At 40.1% G+C, this 6,765-nt stretch overlaps 1 pseudogene; it reads right to left on the reverse strand.

Moving 5' to 3' along the window:
* Nucleotides 1–5,329: 5,329 nt before the first annotated feature.
* LOC102865560 lies at nt 5,330–6,517 on the reverse strand (annotated as a pseudogene).
* Nucleotides 6,518–6,765: the final 248 nt, after the last annotated feature.

A 6,765-nucleotide genomic window follows, 5' to 3' on the forward strand; every position in this document is an offset into this window, starting at 1 on the left:
CATCTATCCTGACGCTGCCAATTGGTCCAGTGGCGAGAATCTTTGTCTTCTTGACATTAAGCCTCAGTCCATACTGAAGGCTGCAGTCCTTGACCCTTCGCAGCAAGTGCATGAGGTCCTCCTCAGTTTCAGCAAGCAGGGTTGTGTCATCTGCATAACGCAGATTGTTAATAGATCTTCCACCAATCCTGATGCCACAATTCTTCTCATAGAGCCCAGCCTCTCGGATAATCTGCTCTGCATACATGTTGAAAAGGTATGGAGACAGGATGCATCCCTGGCGTACACCCTTCCCAATTTTAAACCATGTAGTGTTACCCTGCTCTGTTCTGACTACTGCCTCTTGGTCCAAGTATAGGTTTCACATTAGCACAATCAAATGTTCTGGGATTCCCATTCTTCTCAGTGTCAGCCACAGTTTGTTATGATCCACACAGTCAAATGCCTTTGCATAATCAATGAAACACAGATAGACATTCTTCTGGTATTCTCTGCTTTCAGCTAAGATCCATCTAACATAGCAACAATATCCCTAGTACCACGACCCCTTCTAAACCCAGCCTGGACTTCCGGCAGTTCTCTGCTGATGTGCTGTTCTAATTGTTTTCGGATGATCTTCAGTAGAATGTTGCTTGCATGTGCATCTGTTTTTAAAATATGTCTATTGGTATGCCATCCATCCCTGGTGCCTTGTTCTTTGCCAATTCCTTCAAAGCAGCTTGAACTTCCTCCACCATCACAGCTCTTCTTGCTCTTATGTTGTTTCATGAAATTCTTCTGTGTCAACAAATTCCTTTTGGTACAGTGACTCTGTATACTCCTTCCATCTTCTTTTAATAGTTCCTGGATCATTCCATATTCTGTCCATAACATCCTCACGCATTGAAACTCCAGGCTTGAATTTGTTCAGTTCCCTCAGCTAAAGAAGTGCTTGAGTTTGGCCTTTTTTATTTTCTGACTCCAACTCTTTGCACATTTCATTATAATAATTTGCTTTTCTTCCCTTACTGCCCTTTGAAATCTTCTGTTCAGGTTCTTATTTTCCTGATTTCTTCCCTTGCTTTGGCTTCTCAGCACTCTAGTGCAATATTCAGAGTCTCTTCTGACATCCATTTTGGTCCTTTCTTCCTCCTCTGCATTTGTAATCGTTTGCATTCTTCATGGGTGATATTCTTGATCATCCACTGCTCATCCAGTCTGCTCTCATTCCTGTTCCTGAGATGGTTTTGAAATTCTAGTGGGATATTCTCAAGTTCAAATTTTGGTTCCTGTGGATTTGATTTCATTTTCCTCAAGTTTAGTTTGAACTTGCATGCGAGTAGTTGGTGATCTATTCTATAATCAGTACCTGGTCTAGTTTTCACAGCTGATATTGAGCTTCTCCAGCAATTCTTCCAACAGATGTAGTCATTCTGATACCTAGGCATACCATCAGGTGAAATACATGTGTAGAGTCTCTATTTATGTTTCTTATAATAATTATTTGCAATGAATAGGTCATTTATTGTATAGAATTCTGTCATCATGCCGCTAGGCCACATATAATCAAGGACTAGATGCTTTCTGTCTCTGATGAGAGCCAAAACTATTTGATAGCTTTTAACATGTCTTAAAAATGAAATATCAAGTATCTCAAACATAGCAATACCATAGAGTATAATTGCACCATTGGGTTTTCAAAGCTGTAAGTCTTTATGGAATCAGACAGTCACATCTTTCTCTTATGAATTGGCTGGTGGGTTGAAAGCACAGATCTTTAAGTTAGTAATGTTGTTATCTGTTTGCCAGTGGGGAGCAGGGACAGCCTGACAGTGGTTAGTGTGACGGAGACACACCACTCCAGGAGTGCTGCAGAGAGCCTACTCAATTTTATTGGGAGTTGCAGCATGCTTATATACAAGCGTGTAAACAGGAAGACAGGATAGGGTAGATTTGTAGACACAGAGTATGCAGATTGGACAGAAGAACCTCAGCCCAGAGCAGATCACTCCCAGCTCGTTGGATGTGGCAGCCATCTTCCCAGATGGTGAGCTTTCTCAGCCAGCACCACCAAACACAGGAGAGCTTTCTCTATCATGTCTTAAGGGCTGACATGGGCCAGATAGGCTTGCACTTACCCAGAACTAGGCAATCTGCCCAGGCCAGGGGCCTCCATTTCCTACCCAACAGAGTGATTTAACCATTCCACCAACACAGCTTCTTATCCTCTGTACAAAATCCTCCAAATACTTTCCTTATCACTCCGGGTAAAGTCATGGTTTTTATAATTATTTTGAAGGCATGGTTATCAACTGGTTATTGCTCAAACAACCCTTGGCTTTATAACTTCATTTCTAACTATTTTCTCCCCACTATCACTTCATGCTACTGTTCTCTCCAATAAGACAAGCACTTTCCTTCTTCCTGTTTTTCTCTGGCCTCTTGCACCTTGGGGAAAAATTAAAAATCTAGCTTATCCTCTTATCTCCTGTGGACTCTGTTCAAACATTGCCTTGACAGTAAACCCTCCCTGGTGGCCCATTATAAAATTACTTTATCACCATTCTACACTCTACATTCTCTACCCACTTGCTTGCTTAATGTCTCCCCACAGAGTTTACCACATCATAGACTGTATTCCTTATCTGACTGCTGCTATCCCCTAGTATTACCTCACAGAAGCACTGGTAGATTTTTTTTTCAGACAAAAAATAATTGCTGTCCAGTCAGAACCAACTCATAGCTAACTCGCCAGGGGCTTTTTAGAGCCGTTAAATTGCACAAGAGGAGATTATCCATCTTTATTATACAAAGAGGCTACTGGGTTCAAACCACCTGTCGTGGGGTTGACATTGCAACTCTTTACCCACTTGGCTACCACAATTCTTATATATTGAGCTGCTAACCAAAAGGCCAGGAATTCAAATCCATGAACCACTTTATAGAAAAAATAAGAGCAGTTTCCACCGCTAAAGATTTACAGTCTTGGAAATCCAATAAAGAGTCACTATAAACTGGAGCTAACTAAACAGCAGTGTGGTGGGTTTGCTTTGGTTGACTTGCTTGTCTTTTGTTGTTGTTATGTGCCATCATGTCACTTGTGACTCATAGTGACCCTATATACAACAGTTCTGAACCCTGCTCTATTGTCTCCAACACACCTACCCCCATTTCCCCAGTCACTGAGTCAACCCATCTCATCCAGGTCTTCCTCTCTTGCACTGTCCCTCCACCCTCCCATACATGATGTCCCTCTCCAAGGACTGATCCTGCCTTGCAACATGTCCAAAGTATGTCAGACAAAGCTTCAGAATCCTTGCCTCCAAGGAGCAGTCTGGTTTCACCCTCTGTAGGATAAACCTGTCTGTTCTCCTAGCAGTCCATGGTATATTCAATACTCTTCAATATTCAATAAAAGTTGTCTATACCTCAACTCAAATGCAATCATGAAAGTAAGAGGTTTTGTTTGCTTTCTTCTGTGGATTTTGTGGAACTGCAAAGCTAGAAAAGTGCCCATAAATGTTGAACAATAAATTATATTTACAGGGTTAAATATCCAGGGGATACAGATCACCTAAAGGATGGGGTGTCCTTTGAACACTCAGTCTCTGTTTAAGAGGTCTGAGTCAATACAATTGACATCTTAAAGTAGAGTATTTTCTAGCATATTGGGGAAGCAATAACAATGGGAATATGTAATCCATCCACAATCTGTAAAATACTGTGTGAACATAACACATTATTATGATTACATCTCTCTTCTGATTATTTCCTTGAAGCATTGATTCCCTACAGCAAAGATGTTCAGAATGTTTGGGGGTTTTTTCCTAGAAGACAATGCAAGGAATGTAACACTAAATTAAAGTGGTTTTGAGCTAGGACAAACACAAATTTGTTACTGCACCTGTTCATGCAAAACAGGTTAAGACACATTTTGCCCATACACCCACCATGGTAACAGCAATATTTTTCTCTTAATGGACAGTTCCTTTGTGGTGATGCGGAGGTGGCGACATAAATAGTCAGTTTTTCAAAACTCTTTGTTGAACATTTGCCCAATTCTTCTTAAACCTGTCATTTTGTTGTCAATCCCTAGCGCTCCTGTTTCAAATTTATCTCTTTTTGAACTAATTGTTGTTGGCATCTTCTGTTCTCTACAGATTACACTATCCCTGGGCATCAATTATTTCTACTTAACATTGACGAAGGAACACTTGTATTAAAGCATGGTCTGTAACCATTACTGGGACCATCTTATCTTATATTTTTATTTCATTCCTTTCTTCATCACGTCAAATGCCTTAGGTCAGAATGTCCTGCTTTCTATTATCGTTCACAGAGGCTTATCCCCTTCCTTATTCCCCTGTACAACCCTGCCTCACAGGGTTCATAAGGCCTGCTTGAGAAGGCATTCCCAGTCTCCTAACTGACTTCTCAATACCCCCCTGTAGCCAGACCAATAGAATCTTCTCAAAATGTAACTTTTAATACCACGTAACTAGTTCTGGCAATATTTTAGAGGTATACTAACAGTAATTGGAATAATAATTATTAGCTGGGATAGTCAATATTTTTATTGTTTAATGTTACTATCTTTATTAGTTAGCAATAAATAATATAGAGGTGTATTAACACTTATCAATGAGACTTCAACAATGGGTTTACATACAACAGAGATCATGAGAAGGGTACAGGACTGGGCAGGGTTTTGCTGTGTTGTTTAGGTTCACTATGCGTCAGAACCCACTCAATGTCATCTAACAACAAAACCTAGTTAATACACAGTAGCCTTTAGAATTTATTTCACATAAATAATTAATCTCTTAAAGATTTCACATGTATCAGAGTGGAGTTTTCAGTAATTGATTTCTCTGCAGTATATTGCCAGATGTTTCTAGCTTGTATATTTTTTTCTTTTTTAACAAGCTTTATGAAAACTTATAATTTTTTCCCCAGTTTGCACATACAGAGTTTTAATTCCAGAGCTTAACAATTAAGGGTCATACACTAAAGTCATACATATACCTAGCATTTCAGTCTAAGCTATTCCATGTGCATAGCCGAAAACAATACAATATGTGGCCTAACAAACACTAGGGGAGACATTTTTTCCTTTTTATACCAAAAGCAGTTTTTACAAATATTAAATTTCTCCTTACACACTGAATTCATCACACATACAGAGCAAAGTCAGAGCTTTTATATGAGTTTATTCATTTAACTTTAAAACACTACTATAGTTGAATATTAAAACAAAAACAATAGCCAAGTAGTGATCATATTATGATTACAGTCCTTCCTTCACGCATGCACTTGTTGTATATTAAATGCAGTGGACTCAGTGGCCCCATTAAGAGGTCTGACACTGAACCCCGCCTCTGGGGTGATGGTCTTCATGCTCATATGCTTCTCCATTATAATGGCAGCGGCATTCCTGGTTTGGATCAAAGTTCACCAGTTCTACTTAATCCATTTCATCAGTCTCTTCTACCTCTTTCCTCTCAGGTAAGAATTTTTCCAGCAGAGAGAGCTTTTCAGGAGAGAGCAAGCCATTCTCGGGAAAGTTAACCCTAAATTCAATGATTAGGTGCCCTTTTTCATATGGTCTACGATAAATTGGCATGCCTTCATTTAACACACATTTAATATCCTCATGCTTGACAATCTGACCTGGATGAGAGGTGATGACTATGGTTCGGTTGTCAAGAGTGGATATTAGCTTTTGGAAGCCACACAATGATTCAACCAGCTGTATGTCCATACACATAAAAAGGTCTTCTCCTCGTCTTGTAAAAACTGTATGATTCTTTTGATCTAAAACAATGATAATATCTCCAGGCTCTAGTCCTGGCTCTTGGTCTCCTTCACCATGGAATGTTATCTTCTGACCATCTTTCATGCCTTTGTCAATGTGAACTTCTAGAATCTTCTTCTCTCGGACTATCTTCCTTCCATTGCAGCTTTTACATCTGTCTTTACGGCTGGTCCGTTCTCCATGGCCCTGGCACTCCATGCACATGAACTGAATTTGCTGAGCCATTCCAGGTCCAATCTGATGAATTCTTATTTGCATTCCAGTACCTCGGCAATTAGGACAGCATTCTACTGTCCCTTTCTTACCTCTTCGGCCTTCACATTTGTCACAAATCACATTCTTCTGCAGAGCCAGTTTCCTTGTTGCTCCATTATAGAAATCTTCTAATGTTACTGAGAGTTGATGGACAACATTTTTTCCTCTCCTTTCTGCATTCTTCCACCACCTCCAAAAAACATATCAAAGATGTCCATGGGTGAGCCAAAACCACCACGTGTTCCACCCTCCTTGATGGCCTGTTTTCCTCCTTTATCATACAATTCTCTTTTCTTTGCATCAGAAAGCACTTCATAAGCTTGGGAAATCTGTTTAAACTTCTCACCTTCATTTGGATTCTTATCAAGGTGGTACTTCAAGGCCAGTTTCCTATAAGCTTTTTTCAACTCTTCCTGGGTGTCATTGAGTTTGACCCCCAAAATCATAGTAAGTGGTTTCCTTCACCATTTTCTATAGCCGTTGAGCTGGCCGAGTCTGGTGTGGGGGCAGCAGGAAGGAGAGCGTCACTGTGCACAGTTCGAGCAGCAGCTGCTCCCCAGCCTCTTACCGAGCGTTCTGGAAAGTTCCCCCGAAAACTTGTAATTTCTCAGCTTAAATTTCTTCCCTTTAAAAAAATATTGTCTGTGACTTCAAAATTAAGTACAGTAGATTCTAAAAACTTTCCCTGGGTTCTCTCAGGCCTATGTATTTCATTA

The sequence above is a fragment of the Elephantulus edwardii genome, unplaced genomic scaffold (genome assembly GCF_000299155.1).
Source record: "Elephantulus edwardii isolate Elephantulus edwardi_28Jun2011 unplaced genomic scaffold, EleEdw1.0 scaffold00002, whole genome shotgun sequence".
Taxonomy (NCBI): domain Eukaryota; kingdom Metazoa; phylum Chordata; class Mammalia; order Macroscelidea; family Macroscelididae; genus Elephantulus; species Elephantulus edwardii.